Below are 14,158 nucleotides of genomic sequence, written 5' to 3'. Positions count from 1 at the left end.
TACAGTTCACGGAATATCAAAGCGGTAAAGGCAATTAATTAGCACATTAGGCCTAAATCATGTAACAAAATCAGATAATGGATAAAGCCAATTATAACATTTATTCTAAGCTCGAATTCTTGAACCCTGAACCAGAGATTCTGGGTTCGATTCCCAGCAGAGTCGCCAGAGCTGTCACACCTCCCTTTTTACACACTCGAAGGTAGTACAAGGGAGTTTTTCCACTTTAAGTGACATTAATCGAAATGGGATTAATTATTCATTTTTGTTCTGAGTCGCCACTTGGGATGGTTTGTTTTTGGTATCCCAAGTCACCGGTTTATTTTAAAAATCCCAAATCGAGGAAAATTCGACCTTCCTTTTGAAGTCTCCGAACCAGAAATTCTGAGTAAGGAATTCTGTTAACCCGAGGGAAGGTGTTAGGCACCCCGGATTCCGTGGTTCTAGCACGGTTTCTTAAACTATTACAATTGGCCTATTATCTGATTTTAATACATGTTTTAGTCTATGGTATAATTTTAAATTATTAGCCGCTTTTTAATTATTTTTAGGAAGATTCAACGTTATTTAAAACACGTCTTTGAACCACGCCACATGAAATGCACCCGCGGTCCATGACACATTTAATTTAACGTTGTTGAGATTTGGCTTTGGGTCACATGAAATGCACACCCGAGTTTAGGAAAGTAATATTATTAAAATAAAGTGCCTAAAGCAACTACGCGTTTTTAACTTTACAAGGGCCAGGGAAAATTCGCTAAATGGCACGCCTCGAATTCTAAGGATTAAAATATTAACTAAGCGAGGGCCATGTATTTTAAGATTTTATTTGGCACGACCCCTCAATTCCAACTTTAAAAGGGAATTTGAACTAAACTTTGGAGGACCATAAGTCGTTTGTATTATCTAGTATGGCTCACTTCCACCAATTAAAGAACTTAATTATCTAAAACACTAAGAGAGTTATGATACTATGGCCCAAATTAGCTAAAATACCTTTTAAAAGAAGAGGGTTGATTATTTAAAGACCTTGCTTGGGCCCGGCTTAAAGCCCAATGTTCATGAATCAACAAACCATTAGATATCCATCAGCTGAAAGTACATGGGACTCGTAATTAAACTAATATTTCATTTTGTGAATCACTGATTTTTTAAATAAGTTAACTAAAGCTGAATTTCTAAATCTCTAACGTGATTTGGGCCTGAGTCTGCCTTAGACTCATATGGCCTCATTATTTGAAAAATGAGCATTGGCCCAGTAGAGCCCAGATCTTTGTAGCTTGACATCAACGAGTGCAAGACTCTATATCGAGTCTTCAATAATGCATAATAACAAGTCAAAATGGCTTGCAACAATACCCCATATGATCATTACTTTTCTGGTAAAGAGAAACTGAACATTGAACAAGAATAAAAATCGACACCTTGGTTTCAATTAAGATAAATCAATAGCTTATTGCATGAAGTTTGAACCATGACAGTGATCTTGCCAACACCCATGAAAACCTTACATATCTTAGTAAATTTGGTAACTTTTCAAACCTTAACTCATTGTTTGAATCGTAGTTCTTCAAGAACACAAATGCTTCACTTGAATTCTAAAAGGCAATGTGATAAAAGACTATGATGCAAGACTCAAATTCTAAAAAAAAAACTAAACTAAACCTGAAATCAATTTAAACTAGATCTAAAGAAGAGTGAAGAAGCAAATCCAGAACACACATTAAAGGGAAATATAAATGAAACCAGATTCATTTGACTAACAACATGAATAAATGAGTTGATAAGCGTATGGCTCATAGCTAGTCCAATGAATCCCATACAGCCATACCCCATTCAACCCAAAAGTATTATAGTACACACTATATAAAACCACAAATGAGCGCAAAGGCTAAGCTGTTGATTCAGACGGACAAGCTACTTTCTCTCAAACTTCATGACATTTCCCAATCAATTAAAATAACAAAGTCCCTAACTCAAAACAGAACTGAATTGATTAATCCAAAACAACAAGCTGATAAAATAAACATAATACTCTAAAGCAATACAGAAAAGTCGAAGGTAAATTGATACTACATTTCAAACTATTGCTTTCATTTTCAACTTCCAAATCCAACTTCAAAAACAACAAAGCCTCTTAGTGTGTACCCGGAAATAAGACAGAATCCAAAGCAAAGCAGGATCAGTAGCTAGCAGCTAATAACACAGCTCACAGATCCAAGAAAATCAGCAGAAAACCACTTCAAACCAAGTGGTACAAAACGGACCCCAGGACCGAACTTCGTAGCAGTTTTAAATCCCAAATAAATTCATACTCAATCTCAAATGAAACAAAAAGTATTTCAGAACTGGAAAATTTCAGAAATCAATAAAGAAATTAATGAAACAGTAGCAATTTTGTACGTCTTTTATTTTCTGGAATTCTAGCTCTCAAAAAAAAATCCCTTTGAGCTGCAAGTAACTTATGCCTTTATAGGCAAGTTACTAGGGCAGCTTTAATAAACTCACAATTGCATTTCAAACCTTCAGAAATTTTTGTTTTTGCTTAGGTATCCTTCTTTTAAAATTCTGAACATCAGAATAACCCCAACCCCAGCTTCCTAGAAGCTTCATAATGCAGTTACACCAAAGATTCCCTAAGCCAATTTCCGAAACTACCCCCAACAACCCCTGAAATTACGTTCAGCAAATTATATGGGTCAAATTAACCCAATTTGAAGTGTTGATGGATCAAGTTTGACCTAACACTTAATAGGCCCCTATGAAAGATTCAAAAACGACCCCAAAGCCTAAACAATATCAAAAGCTCATTTTGAAATTAGGAGAACAAAATTACCTGAATAAACTAAGCTCTCCTTTTAGATTAAAACAACGAGCTACAATTTAACCAGAGCCAAATATATGATTAGGAACACAAACCAGAACTGAAACAAGCAATACGCACAAGTTACAACAGAATTCATGAGAACTTCTACAAGAAAAATTGTAAAGCTTACCAAAGGAACCAATATTCAGTGTTTTAATACTTCACCCCATTCAAACTCAAAAATTAAAGTAAAGAAAACTTAGAATAAAATGAGAGGTTCAGGTGAACAGAAAACGGATAGAAAAGAGAAGAAGTAGAAGGGTGCGAGTATACGGAAGATGGAGATGAAAGGGCAAAAACATAAATACCTAGGAAATCACATGGATAGAACTTGGGCAACCTCAAGCGACTTCGACTTGACCCGAAACTAGTATTACCCGCATGTTCTCTTTGAGAACAGATGAATAATACTAGTCTCGAGCCGCATCATTCATAGAAAACTTGACAGCTTTGCCAGATTGTCTCCTTCTTCGTTTTCAGATTTGATTTGGACCTGATTTGGTGAGGATTTGGGGAGAAATGGTGGTGGATTGGGGTTAAGGGAATGGTGATAGTTGCATGGCTAGATTTTGGGTGGTGTTCGAGCTCCGCCGCCGGGCAGGGATTGGAAATTCTAGGGTGGCGGTTAGGGTTTGAGGTTTCGAATTTAGATTCGAATAGTTGGGGCTCGATTTGAGGGAAAAGGGGTACGGATCTGGGATGTGGAGATGGAGGAGGGTATTTGGTGTAAGTTTGGGGTCGATCAGAGCACCACCGCCGGCGGAGACGATTTCCGGCCGGCGGTTCCGACGGGGATGGTGAGAGGGGTGAAAGAGATGAGAGGGGGGGTAGGGGCACATTTGGACCCTTAAATATCACATGACCCGGGCTTCAGGACCATCCGATCAAGAAACCTCGACGGTCCTGATCTAAAGCCCATGAAACGACGTCGTTTGGTTTTGGGGGGGGGGGGAACCGGACCGGGTTAAGGTAGTTTGGGCCGGGTATTGGGTAGTTTTCATTTGGGCTGGGACGATTAAATTGGGTTTGAGCCCAGATTTGGATTTCTTTCATTTCTTTCTTTTTCTTCTTTTTCAATTTAAAATTCTTTTCTTTTCAAAATTAAAATAAAACCTAAATTAATAAAAAAAAATTAAACTAAATTAACCTACCCAATTAGATTAATCACTCATCATGGTATTTACAATAATTAATTAAATCCTAAATTTAAAGAAAACTATACAATTCAAAATTAAAAGTGAAAATGCAAAATGAATTATTTTTGTAATTTTCATTTTTTATAAAACAAACTAATTTACTAATTAATCTAAAAATATAAAATTAAATACTAAATGCGGATGCAACGTATTTTTCGTATTTTTCATGAATTAAAAAAATAAACATGCACAGACAAATATAAAAAATTAACAGAAAATGCCACGAAATCCAACAAACTGCAAATACTAAAAGAAATTATTTTGTTTTGAATCTGTAGAGTAATACATATAGGAAAAAAATCACGTGCTTACAAGGGTGAACTCGAGGTCGGCCTTATCTTCAAAATACCTTCTCATCAGCACTCTCCTCCAAAACAACGGGTGAACCTGTGCTAGGTAACCCGACATCTTCTACAAAATTTGAGCATGACCCTATCAAGAGGGCCCAACGTAAAGGGGTACGTATATATGTTCAAAAACCCCTCGACATGAGACATGATGCTCTCTTCTGGGGAAGGTACCTGCAGTACCACTTCCTCTCTCCATCCGCAGTCTTTTCTCAGTGCCTCAAGGTTCTCCTCCCCTATTGAGGAGATAAACCTTGATGAATGCTCCCGATGGCCCTGAACGTTGGGAGGTATCTCTAACGCAAAGTCCCTCCTCATGACAAAGCACCTCAAAGTTAGCTCACCAGGTACCGACGGTGTACCACAGATCGAGGGCAAAACGGAGGCGGAACTCTCCTCTCCTTGGTGAACGGGTTTGGGCGCAGCAGCCATGGCTATAATAAAACAAGAGAAGGAAAATGAAAACTCAGGCAAAAACTTTCAATTAAAGTGATAGAAAAGTTGACGCAAGGAAGAAGAATTTTATGAAAAGGGATAGCTTCTCAAAATAGCAGAATCCTCAGAAAAGAGGGAAATAAACTCATATATAGAGCAGGTGGTGACTATCCGCCTACCTAAAGGTCAATTAATTCCAATTAGGTCATTATCGCCTTCGGGGAGATGTACCGGCAGGATCACCTTGATCATTTCATGAACATATCATACGATTAATGCTATCACACAATGTTCGAAGGATCAAAGACCTCCGCGTCAACTAAGCCTCGAGATGGTACCCGATCTCGAGGATATCTGTCAAAATGAAAAAAGGCTTTAAGTAGCCATCTACATTACTCTGAGCCTCAAGATGGTACCTGATCTCCAGGATCTCTATTAAAACGAAAATAAGCTCTAAGGAGTTGTTCATATAAACCTAACCTCGAGGTGGTACCCTATCTCGAGAATTTTTGCTATTACAAGTGCGGGTCATTCACCCGATTCTTTGGACCTCGAGCTACCTAAGCTCAAGGCAGTTCTCACTCGAGAATTACTAATAAAGCCTTAGGGATATTTTCTCCTTCAGATCAAGATTAAACACCCTCTTGATTACTTAGTACAGGGTCCATCCGAGTCCAGGCGTATCCTCATCTAGGGTCTATCTATAATGCCTTAGGGCTATCTTCACTCTAACTTCAAAAAGTTTTTAGGCCGCCCGAGCTTGAGCTAACTCTCACTCAGGGACTGTCTGTGAATGTCCTAGGGCTATCTTTATTCTTAGGTGTTCGAGCAAATTCTCCCTCGAGGAATATCAACAAGGCCTTAAAGGCTAAGCTTCGTTCTAAAATTCGAAGCCCTATTCTCACTCAACTCGATGTCCGGGGTCCCGACGGCCTAAGTTTGTATCAATTCAATCCGGGCTCAGTTGGAGGAATGGAAAAGGGTTCTAGGAAATATTGTATTAACCAATCAGGAATCAAGGCAATACCTACACCTAGGCCCGGTATTCGGACCAATCGGTAGAGTCACGTGCTCAGAATCTTCACTAACGCAAATAAAAGGGAAATCTAGCATAAATTAGACACAAATTGAAGAAACATCTTTGTACTAATAAACGATGATTACCAAAGGCCCATGAAGGGTCCTTACACGTGATTATAAAAGCCCACGGAGGGTCCTTACATAAAAACAAAGAAGCAAAAAATAACAACTAAAAATCTAATCTACTCTCGGGGGTACATCCTCGGAAGCAATATCTTCGAGAACCATTTCCTTGGGGGACTCATATCAATCTTCCAAACGGCATCTTCAAGGATGAAGGAGAAGCAGAAAAAGATGAAGAAGAAGCAAAAGAAAGATGAAGAAGCAGAAAAAGATGAAGAAGTGGCTGTGTCAAAAATTTGGCGAGTATGGGTCTCGCCAGCACTACTATTGGGAAGCCACTTCTTGAGATATTGCATCGGTGTGGGATTAAAAGGTTAGTAGATGGCACCACCTCACTCCATGTAAAGCAAAATGAGTGAAGCGCCACACCAGGTGGAAGTTAAGAGAGGTGAGCAGTAATCTATGGTCCGCATATCCTCTAATACGAAGATAATTTGAGATTCCTCTCTCATTACTTCGGGCCAACAACAACAACAACAACAAAAAACAAGTGCAATCCCACTTAGTAGGGGAAAGCTTCGAGAAAGAGCCATAACATAACTGGCGAGAACACTGTCATGAGACCTTACGGCCATGGGTTTTAAACATGGGAAATAGAGTTGGATGAGGTTGAATAGAAGAAATAAGTCAAAGGTTCTTAAAGAATGGCTGAATGATGTTTTGATTCAAGAAAGCTTCCATTTATAGAAAGTTGGCAGCATAACCGACGACGCAATCAATGCCTTTCGGAAACGTATCGACGGGTGCAATCAACTTTTTTGGGAGACGAATCGAGGGCGATATTATCGCTTTGCGAAAACAAACCGGCGCTACATTGAATGCTTCTGGAAACATGTATCGATGGGATGTCTCAGTTATCATAAAAACTTACGTCATAAGCATGATGTCTTTTCCATGCTTACGTCATAAGCTCGATGAGATCGGTATCAAAATTATTTCTTATCATTTTAATCTAAAAAAATAAGGGGACTATCTGTATACGGGTAAAATCGGAAAGCATGATTTTGTGGTCATTATGTCTTTTCCATAGTTTCGCCTCAAAAGGCCTGGGCCACAGATCGAGGTCTCGACACCGAGGGTTCTTTACACCCAACCTCAGGGCATCACGAGTTGGCGGTTATCATGGATAAATGGGAAGTCCCTAGGCACGTGGTCCAAGCTGACGACACCTACAAGAATAGTACCAATCTGTACCAGACTGCTAAGTAGTTGTACCAGCTACATTTCTTTGTAATAAATGCACATGTACTATATTGGGATTTCCTCCTCCTATATAAAAGGGACCTTTACTATTTTTTGCACACATGATATTACACAGGGGACAAGATTGAATACAAGAACAAGAACATTCTCTGCTCTCTAGCTTAAACATATTCCCTTAATTTCACTACTTACATTTATTGCTTACATTTGTTGTGTTCTATTTATTGTTCATTATTGACCATAAAGAGCCTTTATCAAAGCTCCTAATACTGTTAGCATTTCATCGGCTGCCCATAGCTTGATATGGAGATCGACCGCGAGGCCCTGTATAACTTGGTTCGAGGCCCCAATTCTTAACTGCTCGGTTTGCTTAAACATATTGTTTTTAAGTTCTTAGCTCATTTCCGAATTCATACCTAGCATCTATTGCCTAACAACTAGCATAAAAACAGATCACGTATTTTTAGAACCACAAAATCAAATCTAAATATAATTACCATTTTCAAGGTAAACAGCTTTCACCACACGTATGCTAGAGCAGCCGGTTCTTTTTTACCAGACACCGAGTGTTATGCTGGTGCAACCACTAGTTGCAGTTTATCCTGAGGTAGGTCCAGTTGTGTCTACTAAGGAGCAGAAGAGGTTGGAAAGGTTTCAAAGACTTTTTTCTCCCCAGCTTAGTGGAGGGGGTTCTAAGAATTTACATGGTTTCTTAGATCAGTGTCATTGGATTCTACGTACTTTAGGTTAGGTAGAGTCAAACGGGGTCGACTTTACTACCTTTTACTTGACAAGGCCGGCATACAGATGGTGGTAGACTTATGAGGCAAGTAGGTCAGCTGGCGCAACACCACTTACATGGCCACAGTTCTCTAATCTTTTCTTAGGGGAGTTTATCCCATAAACACGCGGGGATTATCTATGTAGTGAGTTCGAGCATTTGTGCTAGGAGGGTATGACTATGACCCAGTATGCTATGAGTCTTACAAAGTTATCACACTATGCTCATATTTTAGTTTCTACTAAGCGAGAGAGAGAGGGTCAATAGATTTGTTGTAGGACTCACCTACAACCTCGAATTTGGGATGGTACGGGAGATGGTGCCTTAGACTATATTTCATTAGGTTGTGGAGATTTTTATGAGGTTAGAGCATATACGCAAGAAAGAGAAGGATGATAGGGAGGCTAAGAAGACTCATGGTTTTGGAGGATTTAGTGGATTCTACTCTGTGGCCAAGGTTCGACATTGTAGAGGTCATTTCAGTCGACCAGTTCAGTCTGCACTTCAGGTTTCATGTAGTGATCCAGCTAGCCATGCATTTCAGAGCACTCGCACAAGGAAATCATCCTTCACTGCACCTCATGTTTACCTTGAAAATGGTAAATTACAATTAGATTTGATTTTGTGGTCCTAAAAAGATGTGATCTATTTTTATGCTAGTTGTTAGGCAATAAATGTTAAGTGTGAGACCGGATAATAAGACAAGAGCTTGAAAAATTAGTATGCTATGCAAACCGAGGGGCCGAGAGTCAGGGTCTCGAGCTAGACTATACGGGGCCTCGGGGTCGAGCTAGGCGTTAGGTTGTGGATGGTTGATGAAGAACTTAACAGTTTTGAGAGCTTTAATGAGAGCTCTTTATGATCATTGATAAGTAGTAAATGAAGAATAATAAATAAAACGCAATAATGTAAGTAATAAATTTGAGGAAAGACAATAGAGAGTGTTTAGGTTAGAGAGCAGAGAATGTTCTTGTATTGAATATCATGTGTGCAAAAAATAACAAAGGTCCCCTTTATATAGGAGGGGGAATCCCAACATAGTACAATGCATTTATTACAAATACATATGGCTGGTATAGCCATTTAATGCCACGGTATAGGCTTGTACTATTCTTATGGACTTGGTCAGCTTTAATCACGTGACTGGGGAGTCTCCCACTCGTTCATCATAGCCACCAATTTGCAGGTCGAGCATAGGGAACCCTCGGGGTCAATCCTCGAACTAGACCTCAGGCCTTCTGAAAATGGGCTATGGGATGTAATAACAATCATAACATCGGGCTCTCTGATTTTTAGCCACATATAGATAGTCCTCGCATTTGTTAGAGTAAAATAATAAGAAATGATTTTGACATCAATCTCCTTGACCCTCTCATGATGACATCATGCCTATGACATAAGCTTTTGTGATAACTGAAACGTCCAATCGGTTTATCTTTCTAGAAGTATTCAATGTATCGCCAGTTTATTTTCCCAAACATGATAATATTGCCGCTGATCTGTTTCCCAAAAAACATTGATTGCGCCTGTCAATACGTTTTCCAAAGGTGCTGATTCTGCTGTCGGTTACGGTACTGCCTTTCTATAAATGGAAGGTTACATGAACCAAAATTCTACCCAACCATTCTTCAATAGCCTTTAACCCTTTTCGTCTCTTCATCCTCATCCAAACTCTAACTTCCATAGTTCAAGCCTGTGACCTTAAGGTCACACAACAATGGTTTTGCCAGTTATGCCATGGATCCTTTTTAGAGCTTTTTCCCACTGAGTGGGATCGTACTGCTTTTTGTTGTTATGGTTGTTGTTGTTGTTGGCCTGGAATAATAAGAAGGGGCTTCGAATTATCCCCATATTAGAGGATATGTGGACCATGAATTGCTGCTCATCTCCCTTAACTTCAACCTGGTGTGGCGCTTCACTCTTTTTGTTTTCCATGAAGTGGGGTGGTGTCATCTACTAACTTTTGCATCCCACACCAGTGCAATGTCTTATGAAGTGGCTTCCCAATAGTAGTGCTGGCAAGACCCATGCTTGCCAAATTTTTCACCAAGCCATAATTTTCCCTGCCTGTTAAAAGCTTTTGCTCTTTGATAGGCTACAACCTCTTTCTCATCATTTTCTTCTTTGGAGGAGATTCTTGAAGACGTCATATGGAAGGTCGAAATGGAATCCCCGAGGAAATGGTTCTCGGAGATGTCGCTCTCGAGGTTGTACCTCCGAAAGTAGACTAGGCTTGTAGACTATTGTTTTCTGCTTCTTTGTTTCTATGTAAGGATCCCTCGTGGGCTTTTGTAACCATCTTCTATCAATATAAAAGTTGCTTTGATTTGCCTTTGGCTTGTGCTGATTTTTTATTTTGCTTTTGACTAGCCCGAATACTGGAATCGGACATCGTAATCCCTCTGGTTCTCGATGATATTTCTTAAAATTCGTCGTCACCCCTCGAACTAAGTCTGGATTGATCTGGTACATAATTAGGCCGTTGGGAGCCCGATTTTCTTTAAAGTAGAAGCTAGCCCTTTTAGGCCTTGTCACTAATCCTTGAATGAGAGTTTGCTCGATCATATGAAAAATAAAGATATCCCTTATACTTCGACAAATAGTCCCCGAGTGAGAGTTTTCCTGAACTCGGGTCGGCCTCAAAACTTTCTCTGATCTTAAAACGAATATAGCCCTGAGGCTTTATTAATAATTCTTGAGTGAGAACTGACTTGGGTTCAGGTAGCCCATGGCCAAAGAATGGGGTGAATGACCCGCACTTGGAATGGAAGAGATCCTCAAGATAGGGTACCATCTCGAAGCTTGGTTTATGTGGGCAGCTCCTTAGAGCTCGTAGCTATAGCAATAGAGATCCTCGAGATCGGGAAACATCTCGAGGCTAGATTGATGCTGGTAGCTCCTTGGAGCCCAATTTTATATTGATAGAGATCCTCGAGATCGGGCACCATCTCGAGGCTAGATTGGTATTGATGGCTCTTTAGGGCCCATCGTTATGGTAGCAAAGATCCTCGAGATCGGGCAATATCTCGAGGATAGATTGGTATTGATGGCTCCTTAGAGCCCATCGTTATGGTAACAAAGATCCTCGAGATCGGTCACCACCTCGAGGCTAGATTGACATGGGAGTCTTTGACCCCTTGAGCATTGTACGAAAGCGCCACTCGTATGATGAGCCGCCCCCTGATGGTGAGGAAAGGACCTTGAAACCCGGTCTGGGTAAGAAGAGGAAGAAGGAGGCGTTGGCTGAGTCTCCCAAAGCAGAGAGACCTAAAGTTCAGAAGCCTCGGGCTTACGCCAAGGTGTCGACTTTGGTGGTTGTGGCAAGTCCCCGTGCTGAGGTTAAAGGTGATGATGAAGATCCTTTGGTACAAAGGACGAGCCGAGGTGGAGATGCTCCACAAGTCGTTAGGTGGAAAGCCGCCAAATCGGGGGTGGTCGACATGGCCTAAACCAGTGTTGAGGGACCCTCAAGGAGGGCGTGGGCACAGTCCCCAAATTTCAGGCTGGACATGGTACAGTCCGTATTGATTAACTCGCTGCCGGTGACACTAAAGGGCCTGAGTCGATGCTTCTCGGGGGCAATATGAGACCCTTAGAGAAATTAGTGCCCTAGGCGGCCTTAATTTGGGTCCCTCGTTCTCACGGGGGAAATCAAGGATGCACAGGACCAGGATGGCGCCGATGTGGGGGCCTCTCATGGAGGAGTAGATATGCTCGGAGTCCTCTTCGACGGCGTTGATGAGAACATTGATAGTGATGCCCCTATAGCTCTCGAGAAAGTGGAGAGGCTTCAGCAGTAGGTGCTGTTCTTTGATACCTTATTTGCGCTTTAAATCTTTGTTCATGACTTTCTAAATCTTCTGTGTTGTTGTAGGTTAAGAAAATGTATGACCCTACCTTCTCTAGGCTACAAGATGAGCTTTAGTGCTGCGGGAAGGAGCTCAAGAATCTTACCTCAGCGCCGAAGGAGTCGGAGGCCTCCTCTGCCCGAAAGGGGAAGGAGTTGAGCAGGCTAGTTTGGAAGGAGTACACAAGGAAAAGTCTAGCCTTGCTGAGCAGGTAACGTGACATCCATTAACTCACCCTTTTATTCTTGTAATTTGATGCTCACCAACTTGTTTGCCATTGCAGATTGGGCAAAAAGACGCCCTGGTGGGGCGACTTCGAGAAGAGGTTGCTGCCAAGGATGCAAAGATCCTCGAGCTGGAGGAGCAAAATGAGACTGTGGTCTCTGAGAGAGGCCTCTTGCATACGGAGTTGACATTGATCCAGGGTCTCTTCCGAAGTGCTTAGGAGGAGGTTGTTGTACTATCTGCGGCCAAGTCTGAGGACAAAGATAATTCATCTTCCTACCTGAAAGATGCCGCTACTGCGAATGAACTAGCCTAAAAGATATCAGAGAAGGCCGAGCAGAAGCTGACTCGGGCCATTGCTTACACTCGTGCAAAGGCAAGGAGGCAGGCTCGCAAGGAAGCAAGCGCTAAAGGCGCTGATCTCTTAGCTGAGATTGAGGAAGCCCAAGACTCGGAGGAAGAATCAGCACTCTCGGCCACTTCAGATGAGTATTCCGGAGATGATCCAGAAAGTAGTGGTGGTGAAGAGTAGACCCACGTCATCTTCCTTTCTTTTTTGTGTATGCATTTCTCGGGGGAAAAGGTCTTGTAAAGACGCCCCTTGTAAATGTATTTTTTTGGCAATGTAAGAAAATTTTTCTGCTTCAAGTCTTTGAATTTTTTATAATTCAGCGTTCACGTGGAGTTAGCCTTCAAATTTTGATGTTGGCTCTTCGGAGCCCATACTTGGAGTAATCGGGGCCCTTGAGATCGGGCACCATCTCGAGATTAAGCCGATAGCTTTTTAGAATCGATGCTTATAATAGCTGAAATCCTCGAGGCCTCAATGACTCCCGAGCAATGTGTGATAGCATCATTTATGTGACATGGTTGTGAAGCGACCTGGGTGGTCCTACCGGTACACTTCCCAAAATGGAAATGACATGGTCAGAATCAATTGGCCCTCAGAATAGACGAACAATCGATACTTGCTCTATATATTCATTTGCTTATTTCTTGTTTGAGGACTCTACTACTCTAAGTAACCATCCCTTTTACAGAGCTCTTTTTTGTGCTAGTCCTCTTACCATTTCAAGAGATTTCGCCCAAGCCTTTACCTTTCTTTATCATAGCCATGGATGATGCGCCCAAACTCGTTCACCAAGGAGAGGAGAGTTCCACCACCATTTTGCGCTTGGTCGGTGGTACACCATCAATACCTGGTAAGCTAACTTCGAGATGCTTTTTCATGAGGAGGAACTTTGCGTTAGAGAGACATCCCAACATTCAGGGCCATCGAGGTTTATCTCCTCAATAGGGGAGGAGCACCTCGAGGCAGTTAGAAAAGACTGCAGATGCGGAGAAGAAGTGGTACTGCAGGTACCTTCCCCGGAAGAGAGCATCATGGCTCATGTCGAGGGGTTTTTGAACGTATATATGTACCCTTTATGTTGGTCCCTCTTGATAGGGTCGTGCTCAAATTTTGTAGAAGATGTTGGGTTAACCTAGCACAAGTTCACCCATCGTTTTGGAGGATGGTGCTGATGAGAAGATATTTTGTAGATAAGGACGGCCTCAAGTTCACCCTCAGCCATCTTCTTAGACTGTACCGGCCCTTGCATCATCGCGGTCTGATTACTCTGCGACGTCGATCCACTCGGTCCTTTGTTGCTGGCAATGAAGAAGACGGGGACCGAGGGTGGAATGAGTCGTTTCGTCCGAGTGTGAACTATTGATATTATCCCCGCAGAGTTCCTTCCATTTCCTGAGAAATGGAATTTCACACGTAAGTGGTACACCTGTGTTCTTATTATTTTTGCCCATGGCGGAGGAGAACTCTATAAAGATTCTTTCCTTTTCTTTTCTTTTCTGCAGCAATCCCGTGGATGCCACACGAGGTTCCTGACCTGGCGGATTGGTCTCGGAAACTGGCAGCTTGCTCGACTTACGACGAGCGTATATGGCAAGATCTGGCCAAGGGTATATGGGAGGCAAAACATCACGGTAAATGGTATGTGACTTGCTTTTTTTGAAAGGTACTTTCTTTTATGTGTACTAATTCTGTTACTGCATGT

The sequence above is a fragment of the Nicotiana sylvestris genome, chromosome 10 (assembly GCF_000393655.2).
Source record: "Nicotiana sylvestris chromosome 10, ASM39365v2, whole genome shotgun sequence".
Taxonomy (NCBI): Eukaryota; Viridiplantae; Streptophyta; class Magnoliopsida; order Solanales; family Solanaceae; genus Nicotiana; species Nicotiana sylvestris.
This window is presented reverse-complemented; position numbering follows the sequence as displayed.